The 13,368-nt window shown below is 42.2% G+C and overlaps 1 protein-coding gene across 2 annotated transcripts in view; it reads left to right on the forward strand.

The window, feature by feature from the left end:
* The window catches only part of LOC128693215 (SET and MYND domain-containing protein 4), a 128,250-nt gene that overhangs the window by 969 nt on the left and 113,913 nt on the right, over window positions 1-13,368 (forward strand). The window lies entirely within an intron of this gene.

Consider the following 13,368-nt stretch of genomic DNA (forward strand, 5'->3'; position numbering starts at 1 on the left):
GATACATGGGATCAACTTTGTCATCCTCCTTTGTACATTTTTCAGAGCATTTATATCCATTCTGTAATACGGTGACCAAAACTGTGCAGCATAATCTAAATGAGGCCTAACCAAGGATGTATAGAGTTGAACAACCTGAGGACTCCTATTATTTATGCTTCTTGATATGAAGCCAAGAATTCTATTAGCTTTATTGCGAACACTTATGCACTGTTGTCTTGGTATCAGATTACTGCTAACAAGAACTCCTAAATCTTTTTCGCAATCCGTAATATTAAGATCTACATTATTTAGTTTATATGTGGCATGGTTATTGTCCTGTCCAACATTTAGAACTTTGCATTTGTCTATATTAAACTGCATCTGCCACTTCTCCGACCACTGCATCAGTCTATTCAAATCTTCCTGGAGTGCTCGAATGTCCTCGTCAGAATGAATTCGACGGCCTATTTTGGTGTCATCGGCAAACTTGCCGATGTCGCTCTTTATGCCCTCATCTATGTCGTTTATGTAGATTGTGAATAGCAGGGGGCCCAACACTGATCCCTGTGGAACACCGCTCGTGACGCTTCCCCACTCTTATTTCTCCCCATTTATGCAAACTCTCTGCTGCCTATTTGTCAACCATGCCTCTATCCAGGAAAAAATTTCTCCTCCTATTCCGTGTGCCTTAATTTTCCTCAATAGTCTCTGATGTGGGACCCTGTCAAAAGCCTTACTGAAGTCCATATACACAATATCATATTCATTACCATGATCTACCTCCTCAAATACCTTAGTGAAAAAAGTTAATAAATTCGTAAGGCAGGAACGCCCCTTTGTAAAACCATGCCGAGATTCGTTGATTAATTTATGCTTTTCAAGGTGGCTACGAACTACCTCGGCAATTAAAACAGGATAACATCAAAGCTGCTTTCATAGACAACCTGGAAGCTTTCTACAACAGATGGGAACATAAAAAGTCTGGGCTGAATGGTACTGCCCTTGATACTGGCCATGTAGTCAGAAACTGTAAGGCTGGAGGTGATGTCCTGGTAGTCAGTAAATGTGGGGCTGATAGTGCTGTCCTGGGAGACAGTAATGGTGAAGCTGGAGGTGCTGTCCTGGGAGACAGTAATGGTGAAGCTGGAGGTGCTGTCCTGGGAGACAGTAATGGTGAAGTTGGAGATGCTGTCCTGGGAGACAGTAATGGTGAAGCTGGAGGTGCTGTCCTGGGAGACAAATGGTGAAGCTGGAGATTTTGTCCAGGTAGTCGGGAATTATACGCAGGAAGGAATGCATATAAATGACCTCATAGGGGACAGGAGCCGTAGTGGGGAAACAAGTGTAGTCAAAGATAAGATAAAACCAATATTGCAAACAAGAAATACTACAGGAAATAGCAAACAAGAGGACTCCACTAGCAATAGTGAGGATATATTACCAAAAACAACTGGTGGGAGCTCCATTGTTGGTGCTAGGGAAGATAGGAATAAGACAGGTAAACATGCACCAACAGGGAATACAGTCACAGAAACCCAAGGCAAACGGAAACCAAGCCTGTGCACATACTATGCACTTGGTATCTGCAGACATGGGAAATCTGGAAAAACAGATGGGACGTGCAACTATGACCACCCTAGAAAATGCCGTGCCCATATGACAACAGGAAAATGCAAACTCCCTTCCTGTAAGCTTTTTCACCCTGAAATGTGTACCTCTTCAGTACAGGAAAGACTGTGCTATATCTTAAATTGCCAGGCACACCATCTAAAGGGGACAAAAAGATACAAAACATCCAGGCCATGGGAAAACCTGGGTAGCCACAGCCACTCAAGAGGGAGAGGTTTTTTAGTGCCAGGAAGGAAAAAAAACTGGCAGGAAATGGCAGAAATTGTACACCAAATCCAGTCATTCCTGGAGTGGAACCACAGTCGATGGCCTCCACTCCAAACCAACAGATACAGATACTAATGCCGGAAAAAAAATCCCCCCCAGTACCAACAATACCACCAGTCCGATGACATTCTTCTTTGCAAATATACAGGGTCTAAAGCCAGCAACAAACAAAATACCTTTCATCCGTGGACTGCTTGCAGAGGCAAAGGCAATGTTCGCGGCTTTCACTGAGACCCACATAAAGGATCACTTGGACAACGAAATATGGATCCCAGGTTACAACCTATACAGATGTGACAGAGTGAACAGGCAAAAGGGGAGGGGGGTTGGCCTGTACATTGCAGAGTCACTTGTTTGCACAGAACTGCTTAATGCCTCAAATGATGTAGTGGAAGTTTTAGCAGTAAAGGTCGAGAACCAAAACCTAGTCATTGTGGTAGTCTACAAGCCTCCGGATGCAACATCCCAGCAATTCCAGGAACAGCTGTTAAAAATTGACCACTGTCTGGAAAATCTTCCAGCTCCTGCACCCAACATCTTGCTCCTGGGGGATTTCAACTTAAGGCACCTAAAATGGAGGAATATAACAAATAATATTTTTGCAGTAATAACACCAGGAGGCAGCTCTGATGAAAACTCACACTCACACGAGCTTTTAAATCTCTGCACAAAATTCAATTTAAACCAGCAAATAATAGAGCCTACTAGAATGGAGAATACACTAGACCTCATCTTCACTAACAATGATGATCTGATAAGAAATGTCACCATATCAAAAACAATATACTCAGATCACAACATAATTGAGGTTCAGACATGTATGCGCAGAGCCCCAGACCGACAAAATGAGATTAGTCACGAGTGAGCATTCACCAAATTCAACTTCAATAACAAAAACATAAAGTGGGACCAAGTAAACCAAGTCCTAACCGATATAAGCTGGGAAGATATACTAAGCAACACAGACCCCAACTTATGCCTAGAACAGATTAACTTGGTGGCACTCGATGTATGCACAAGACTTATTCCTCTAAGAAAAGGGAGTAGATGTAAAATAGAAAGAGACAGGCGCTCTCTTTACAGGCGACGGAAAAGAATAACAGAGCGGCTAAAAGAGGTCAATCTATCTGAAATGCGTAGGGAGACACTGGTCAGAGAAATAGCAAACATCGAACTTAAGCTAAAGGAATCTTATAGGAGTCAGGAATCGCGGGAAGAACTAAAAGCCATAAATGAAATCGAAAGAAACCCAAAGTATTTCTTCTCCTATGCCAAATCAAAGTCGAGAACAACGTCCAGTATTGGGCCCTTACTTAAACAAGATGGGTCCTACACAGATGACAGCAAGGAAATGAGTGAGCTACTCAAGTCCCAATATGACTCAGTTTTTAGCAAGCCACTAACCAGACTGAGAGTCGAAGATCAAAATGAATTTTTTATGAGAGAGCCACAGAATTTGGTTAACACAAGCCTATCTGATGTTATCCTGACGCCAAATGACTTCGAACAGGCGATAAATGACATGCCCATGCACTCTGCCCCAGGGCCAGACTCATGGAACTCCGTGTTCATCAAGAACTGCAAGAAGCCCCTATCACGAGCCTTTACCATCCTATGGAGAGGGAGCATGGACACGGGGGGTCGTCCCACAGTTACTAAAAACAACAGACATAGCCCCACTCCACAAAGGGGGCAGTAAAGCAACAGCAAAGAACTACAGACCGATAGCACTAACATCCCATATCATAAAAATCTTTGAAAGAGTCCTAAGAAGCAAGATCACCACCCATCTAGAAACCCATCAGTTACACAACCCAGGGCAACATGGGTTTAGAACAGGTCGCTCCTGTCTGTCTCAACTATTGGATCACTACGACAAGGTCCTACATGCACTAGAAGACAAAAAGACTGCAGATGTAATATATACAGACTTTGCAAAAGCCTTCGACAAGTGTGACCAGGGCGTAATAGCGCACAAAATGCGTGCTAAAGGAATAACAGGAAAAGTCGGTCGATGGATCTATAATTTCCTCACTAACAGAACACAGAGAGTAGTAGTTAACAGAGTAAAGTCCGAGGCAGGCACGGTGAAAAGCTCTGTTCCACAAGGCACAGTACTCGCTCCCATCTTGTTCCTCATCCTCATATCTGACATAGACAAGGATGTCAGCCACAGCACCGTGTCTTCCTTATGCAGATTCGGGTGTCATCTGCAGACAGTGTCTTCCATTGCAGACACTGCAGGCTCCAGGCGGACATCAACCAAATCTTTCAGTGGGCTGCAGAAAACAATATGAAAGTTCAACGATGAGAAATTTCAATTACTCAGATATGGTAAACACGAGGAAATTAAATCTTCATCAGAGTACAAAACAAATTCTGGCCACAAAATAGAGCGAAACACCAACGTCAAAGACCTGGGAGTAATCATGTCGGAGGATCTCACCTTCAAGGACCATAACATTGTATCGATCGCATCTGCTAGAAAAATGACAGGATGGATAATGAGAACCTTCAAAACGAGGGATGCCAAGCCCATGATGACACTCTTCAGGTCACTTGTTCTATCTAGGCTGGAATATTGCTGCACACTAACAGCACCTTTCAAGGCAGGTGAAATTGCTGACCTAGAAAATGTACAGAGAACCTTCACGGCGCGCATAACGGAGATAAAACACCTCAATTACTGGGAGCGCTTGAGGTTCCTGAACCTGTATTCCCTGGAACGCAGGCGGGAGAGATACATGATTATATACACCTGGAAAATCCTAGAGGGACTAGTACCGAACTTGCACACGAAAATCACTCACTACGAAAGCAAAAGACTTGGCAGACGATGCAACATCCCCCAATGAAAAACAGGGGCGTCACTAGCACGTTAAGAGACCATACAATAAGTGTCAGGGGCCCGAGACTATTCAACTGCCTCCCAGCATACATAAGGGGGATTACCAACAGACCCCTGGCAGTCTTCAAGCTGGCACTGGACAAGCACCTAAAGTCGGTTCCTGATCAGCCGGGCTGTGGCTCGTACGTTGGTTTGCGTGCAGCCAGCAGTAACAGCCTGGTTGATCAGGCTCTGATCCACCAGGAGGCCTGGTCACAGACCGGGCCGCGGGGGCGTTGACCCCCGGAACTCTCTCCAGGTAAACTCCATAAATTTTCCCACTATGGAGGTTAGGCTTATTGGTCTATAGTTCGAAGCTAAGGACCTGTCACCTGCTTTAAAAATAGGTATCACATTTGCCATTTTCCACTTATCTGGCACCATGCCAGTTTGTAGTGATATGTTGAAAAGATTAGCCAATGGTTTGCTAAGCTCCTCTTTACTTTCCTTTAGAACCCTTGCATACAGTTCATCAGGGCCTGGGGATTTGTTAGGTTTTAATTTATCTATTTGCCTAAGGACCATGTCACTTGTGACCCTAATCGTGCACAGTTTATCGTCCTGTTCTACATAATTTATCATTTCTGGAATATCGCTGGTATCCTCCTGTATAAAAACTGAGAGGAAGTATGTGTTAAAAATTCTACACATTTCCTTATCACTGTCAGTGAGCTGACCCGAGGAACTTTTGAGTGGGCCTATCTTGTCCCTGATCTTACTTCTGTATACCTGGGTTAGTCTTCGATTCTCTTGCAACTTTAACCTCATAATCTCTTTTTGCTTTTCTAATTCCCTTTTTTATTTCTCTCTTTAACTGAATATATCGATTTCTTAATTGCCCCTCTCCTCTTTTGATTTGCCTGTATATGCCTCTCTTTTGACCAATCAGATATTTTAATCTATTGCTCATCCATTTAGGATCATTTTTGATTGATCTGATTTCCCTATTTGGAACATAATTTGACTGAGCAGCTAGAACTATGCCCTCTAAAGCATCATATCGGCAACCATCACCACCTACCTGACCCTTAGTCAGGTCATTCCAGTTCAGCCCACCTAAGTAATTTTTCAGTCCTATGAAATCAGCCAAGCGAAAGTCAGGGACGGAGACTTAATTGCCATTATTAGGGGAATTCCATGATATATTAAAACTGAGTGATTTGTGATCACTTTCCCCAAGCTCATCATTAACCTCAAGATTATTAATTAGTGCTTCCCTACTGGCAAGAACCAAGTCAAGGATGTTATTTTCCCTAGTTGGCTCCGTCACAAACTGTTTTAAAAAACAATCCTGGATCGTATCAAGAAAGTCACCTGACTCTAAATTTCCTGTCAAATTGCTCCAGTCAATCTGTCTATAGTTGAAATCTCCCATTAGCACAACGTTTTCGTATGTAGATGCCTTACGAATTTCGTCCCATAGAAGTTTACTGTACTCCCTATCAAGATTTGGGGCCCTGTAAATCACACCCAAAATTAGTTTTTCTCGGCCCTCGAGAAGCTGTAACCAAACAGATTCAGTGGCTGACTCTTCTACTTTTATATCTTGTCTAACACAACAATTTAAATTGTCTCTGACATACATCGCTACTCCACCACCTTTCCTGTTGACCCTGTCAGTGTGGAATAATTTATAGCCTTGTATGTGACATTCAGAGGGCATCTCTCTATCTTTCAGATTGAGCCAGGTCTCTGTTATAGCAATAATATCTGTTTCCTGCACTTGCAATTAATCTTAGCTCATCTATCTTATTTCTTACACTCCTGCTATTAGCATAGTAAACCTTAAGGGAGCTAGTCCCTTGCTGTCCTCTGCTGTCCCCCTTTGTTTGCTGACCTGATCTATTGTCTTTATTTATAACTTCATGCTGAATGCCTTTTATACATTTACTGTTTCCAACCCTAGTGTTGCAACCTGCTTGTTTCCCACACACACCCATACCTCTATCTTCTATCAGTTTAAAATCATAGGCATTTCACCAATGGCCTTCTCAATTGAGTTTGCAAGTGCTACCACCCCAGCCCCAGAGAGATGTACCCCATCCCTTGCATACATATCATGTTTGCCATAAAAGTTGTTCCAGTTGTCAATGAATGGGATTGCAAGTTCCTTGCAGTATCTGTCTAGCCAGCAATTTACACCAATTGCCCTAGACAACCATTCACTTCCTACTCCCCTTCTAGGCAAGATGCTACATATGATTGGTACCCCTCCCTTAGACTTAATGAAATCTGTAGCTGACCTGTACTTACCTAGCAGCTCTTCTCTCCTACCCTTCCCAATATCATTTCAACCAGCACTGAGACAAATAATGGGCTTGTTCCCATTACCTGACATGATATTATCCAGCCTGTTAACTATGTCCCCAACACCAGCTCCAGGGAAGCACACACTATCTCTCATCTTCTTATTCCTATTACAAAAAGCACGGTCAATATATCTTACCTGAGAGTCACCAACCACAAGAATGCGCTTACCTCTGTTTGCAGGGGCAGTAGTACCCTTACCTTCACTGGCCACTGAAGTACATTCATCCTGAAGAACAGAGAAGCGATTTCCTACCTTCAGATCTTCACTCTTAACTTTCCTTATTCTGATTCTCCTCCCATTACTGGTTACCACTCGCCACTTGTAGCAGGTGCTGGACTGCACCTCACTGCTGGTAGCCGTTGCTACCTCCCCACCTACAGCCTCCTCACAGCGAGAGACAGACTGCACCTCACTGCTAGAAGCCTCATTCCCCACAACTCCAGCCACCTCACACTCTCTCCCAGACACATTGAGGTGGACCTTCAGCCTCCTAATCTCCTCCTGGAGAAGCAAGACCTCCTCCTTCAACTCTCCAACCTCAATTTTTAAAACACTGCAGAAGCAAGCCATGCTTTGTAACCGTCCACGCTAATGCCCCAAAGCAGCTCAGGGTCTGTGACCTCACGTGACGACTGACCACTGTGATGTCTGTGGACTTCTTAAAAGACAGCTATTGACTGATTGATGATGAATGTTTCCTTCCTTGGGCCAACATATTTGTTACCGCATAATACTAAGACGACAATAGTTGAAAGTTTAGAGACGGCACAGTTTGACTCTACAATGGTAATCTTTATGTAGTTACTATATTTAGCGTGCAAAAATCCAACTTTATATTGTACTGGGTGATCTAGATTCAGGTTCAGCAAGATTAATTTGAAAAAAAAGCTTCCTTGACTTAACTCTGATAAAGAATGAACGTCACAACTAATAAACTTTCGTTAAGTCTAGTTAAACTCTCCAGTTTTTGAAGGCCGGAGTTATTGTAGTTACGCTTCTGTTGTCTTCCTCTAACATCCTCCGAAGGTTTTCGTTTCTCTGAGCATCTTGTCAATGGAGTCTGCAAGTGGCATTTTGCCAGTTTTAATTTCAGAGTGGTACAAGCACTTGTACTCGCTGGAAGGCAGGCGAGAGAGATATCATAATCTACATTTTGAAAATCCTAGAAGGAATGGTTCCGAATCTGCACACAGAAATCACTCCCTACGAAAGTAAAAGACCGAGCAGGCGGTGCAAAATACCCCCAATGAAAAGTACGGGCGCCATTGGTACACTAAGAGAAAACACAATAAGTGTTTGGCCCCAAGACTGTTCAACAGCCTCCAACCATGCATAATGGGAATTACCAATAGGCCCCTGGCTGCCTTCAAGAGGGAGTTAGATACTTAAAGTCGGTGCAGGATCAGCTGGGCTGTGGTTCGTACGCTAGACTATGTTAGGCCAGCAGTAACAGCCTGGTTGATCAGGCCCTGATCCCGGAGGCCTGGTCGTGGACCGGGCCGCGGGGGCGTTGATCCCCGGAATACCCCCCAGGCAGACCCTCAGGTAGCGGTATTTTCCATTAAATATCTGGAGCATGATTCGTCTAAATGGCTTCAAATTTTAATGGCTGCTCAATGATATGAAATAAATTACTTTTTTTTTTTAGGGTTAAGGCTTCGTAGGAGCAAATTTATTTTTCTAACCTAGTTAATTAACTTGAAATTGTTGGGTTCTGCGTAATACCTGAATAATAAAGCTTCTGGTCAACTTTAAGCTTTAAATGCTGATCTGTTTTCTCAAAGGAAGTTTTCTTTATTTCATTGAACAGTGTTATTTGAAATAACCGGAGAATGTCTATCAGATCAGAAGTCAGTGATTGGCTTTACTGAATGATCCTAGATTAAGTCTTCATAATATAGTTTTTATGTACCCATAACATCTGCGTGTTCTCAAGGCTATTGTAATACATTTGTGTAGGTCTAGAATTGTCTTCAAATCTTCAACCCGATAACTCGATGACGCAACTTGCGAGTTGGTTCAAACTTGGTGTGTTATGAGATATTGGTTTGTGCGAGATAATTACAGAATGCCTCTTCAGTTTGGCTTTAAACTTTTAAGATTGGTCTCTCTTGGTGGGAAGTTTGGATTTGTGTTGGGCTGTATGTCCTAATTTGTAAAGTTATATTAAAGAAATTGGGATGTTAGTTTCCATGTGATAACTTGTGAATGTTTCCCCCCCGTTTCCCTTAAAATATTCAACGCTGATATTTAACTACATCACAAAACACAAATGACCCGTACATAGGAGAGAAGAGCTTACGACGACGTTTCGGTCCGACTTTTATCATTTACAAAGTGACACTAACAGCAAGGAGAGAAGGGTACAGTACCTATTTAGGTATCATTAAATGGTCCAAGTCGGACCGAAACGTCGTCGTAAGCTTCTTTCTCCTATGTGCAGGTTATTTGAGTATTGTTCCAGTCACGGTATTGTGCCTTTTTGTTATTTACACCACAAATGTCCCATGGCTCTGTTGGCAGCGCTCTCAGCTCACATACTGAGGGTCCGTGGTTTGTTAGATTCTCTTACGCGTGAAAACGTTGGGTAAGGTTCCTTACACCTGCTGCCCCTGTTCACCTAGCAATAAGTAGGTACTTGGGTGTTACTCGACTGTTGCGGGTGGCATCCCTGGGGTGGCAATATACCTTACATAGGGCTGGGCTATGTAATGAGCTGAAATGAGCAGAGCAGATCTTAGCCTGTAAAATGTATTTGTGTAAGAAATATAAAGTATGCCACACGCTGCACTGTGACTTTCAAATGCACTGAGGTAGTGGGAACTGGAGCTACACAACAATCAAAATACATCAGGTTATTATCACAGAAAGCGCTAATGCCGTATGGGTTGTTCAGAGGTGTATGAGAGGAGGGAGGCTGAGATCATAGGTTGAAGAGCAACGGCGTTTAGGCTGGTCAGAGGAGCAAGGGGCAGAAGTGACCCTTCGTGAAGGGAAAATCAATTTCGGTTAAAAAGTTATAGAATCTGCATTAAAGACGGGATAGCCAGAGGGGCGGGCGGTGAGAGTAAGCTTGTCAGAGGCGCTGTAGGAAAGGTGGGCGATAAAATGGGTGCTCCTCCCTGTTAGATGGCCATCCGTGGGTCTGGTGTGACCAGCAGCCCACGTTATCACTGCATTCACGGCTAAGCGCTGAACCTGGGAATGGGAGGCAAGTAGGTTCGATGCGAGTCCTTCACCTATATCAAGGTACCTTGAAGAGAGTAATTGGGTATTACTACAATATTGGTATACAAAACGGATAAGATGAGGAACTGGACACGTGCAACATCTGGTTATTTCTATTTGATGAGGTGTACCAACCAGTGGCCTTTTTCGGTTCTATTCAGTGATATACGAAAACAGTGGAAGATGTGGTAATCCGTTCCTCAGCCGTGTTGAACAATACTCGGAAGAGTGTTAGATGAGGTAATCCGTTCAGTACCTAAATCTTCGTGAATCTGAAGCCTAGGCAGGAAATAGTCAAATAAGGTGTAGCATCTGACGTCACGCTACTGACTGGTCTTCAGATAAAGATACCCAGGTGTTGCCCATGTGGTTAATTCATCAAGTTATTGGGAACGCACAAAACACCTCGCTTTGTACTCCCAGAGGTGCAGGAGATAAACATATATATAAACCTTGAAAATATTAGTTTTGTCTGTATACTACTACCTGCCTATGTATATACAGCCATGCATGTATGCATCTACACATGCATACGTCAGCCCTGAAGCTGGTAAAGGGCTCTTGATCCATCTAGTGGGAGCTTCCCTCCCCTTCTATGGATGAAAGCGGATTTCCTCCCGTTTCCTAGGCGTTATACAACCCCAGCTGGTTTAGCGCCTCCTCATAAACATATTTAAACATCACTATGTTGTTAACATGTGTTGAGTTTAAGACAAGAAAAAATAACAGATTTTTCACTTACATTTATTCCACATAGCAGATAGAAATATTGCTAACAAATGAAATATTGCTAACAACAGAAATATAGCTAACAATAAAAAAATCTAACAATAACAGAGAAATATACAAATCATAGTTATGGAGCATTGAAAAGCTGGTTACACTATATTCGTAATTAATATATTATATCAAGAAGTACAGTAACGACTTAAAATAGTGGTTTGTATATACAAATTATACAATATTACAGTTGAGAAGTGTGTGTCAGACACTATGGTGTGGTATACACCCCACTGAAGATAAGGGAGACTTTGTTTGGGTTAATAATCCAAGATAACCTCAGAAGGTTACTAACATACGATAACCCAAGAAAGCCAAGCTGTGTGGCTCATTTCCCGTTAGGGTCCTTTAGGTTTTCTCCTACTCCACTAACTCCTAAGTACCTATTTACTGTTAGGTGAACAGGGCCAGCGGGTATAAGAAAATCTGTCCTATCGCCTCAACTTGTATTTGAATTGAATCCAAGTTATATCGGTTTTGAGCCAAGTATTTAACACTGAGGTACGAGTCACCTTTGGTTCACACTGTCTCTGGTGGTGTGGGATATACACTGTATCTGATGCTTGACCAGGTGTCCAGTATATCTCAAATTGTAGACAGCCTTTACACTGACACATTATACACGTAATTCTCATTTCATTACACAGCTTCACCTACTTATAACAAAAATTTCAAATCTTTAACACAGAATGTCCACATCAGTAACACAGGAGACACACATCAGGGAGAGCAGGAACAGAACTATATACAACCAGACACAAATGCCTACCCTTTTTGACATATTACAGCGTATAGCCTCAGCAGGATAGCTGTTATGACGATCACCCCTAGAGCAAGACAACCATTGTCACACACTCTTTTCAGGTTCCATCATTGTTCTCTTCATCCTTCTGAAAACCTAAATAACGTGAGTCTGTATACCAAGAGTTTTCAAGAAGGGACAGATAAAATTTCATAATAGCTATGGAAGATGTCTGTGAAACGAGAATAAAATAATCGTTGTTTAACTGGCAGCTCTCATCAAGACCTCTACCACTAGGAATATTATATCAACTCCAGAGTTTTATTTAGAAACAGTGTGTGACAACATTAGGAAACTCCAGAGAAACCAGAATACATAACTAGATGTATACATAACTGGATGTATACAATGCTGAGCACGTCCATCCTGTCAGCTGGAGATATGATTCATCCTCACAACTCATCCTCATGTCTCATACTGCTGCTACTCACACACCCACCGCCACACACTCACACCACCACCACCACACACTACCACACATCCACCACACACATACCACCACTCTCACATACCACCACTCTCACATACCACCACTCTCACATACCACCACTCTCACATACCACCACTCTCACATACCACCACTCTCACATACCACCATCTTTACATTTACGTACATACTGACGTGGCTTTCAGATCTTCGCATATAGACCACAGCTGTTCCCATATGAAGTTTATAATCACTTTCTCCACATTTTCAAACAATTTGTGTTAGCAACAAAAAAACACAGAACTATGAAGATGATTTTATAATCATACCTAATTCCGCAGTTTAGAGTGCCTGGGAGCTGTCTATATTATGCTGTCTGGCAGTTGTGTGTAAGGCAGACTCTGACAGCTGTTTGGTCTTGCGTGGTTCATTCGTGACCTAAAGTCATTAAGCCTATTGTCTGAAACAAACACGTGTGTGTATACTGACACTTGTAACCTTCTTGATAATTTCTTATTTTGTACACTGCACATATGCCATAATTCTAAGAGAACAAAAATTTATGTATATTAAGGATGGGAATATACCAGAAGTTCTGCCGATAACGATGCCGATACTGATTCCTAATTTGACTACGTTCAATACGTTAAATAACTCGGGAAGGTTAAATATTGTATAAATTTCTCTGAACTGATAATTTTATTACCTGGCCTGTTGTTAGTTACTGGTTGTCAAAGGCACTTGTCGATAGTGTGTACTTGTGTGTGTGTGTGTGTGTGTGTGTGTGTGTGTGTGTGTGTGTGTGTGTGTGTGTGTGTGTGTGTGTGAGAGACTCTTACAATCGTAAGGTAGTGTTAATGTTGATATTTTTAAGCACGTGTAATATTAATATTTTAAATAGTATCGGCTGGTATCGGCCGTTTTTTCACAGATACTGATACCGTAATAAATGGCCGATACTCATATTTTGGCACATCCCTTTATATATATATATATATATATATATATATATATATATATATATATATATATATATATATATATATATATATATA

Source organism: Cherax quadricarinatus, chromosome 28 (assembly GCF_038502225.1).
Source record: "Cherax quadricarinatus isolate ZL_2023a chromosome 28, ASM3850222v1, whole genome shotgun sequence".
Taxonomy (NCBI): Eukaryota; Metazoa; Arthropoda; class Malacostraca; order Decapoda; family Parastacidae; genus Cherax; species Cherax quadricarinatus.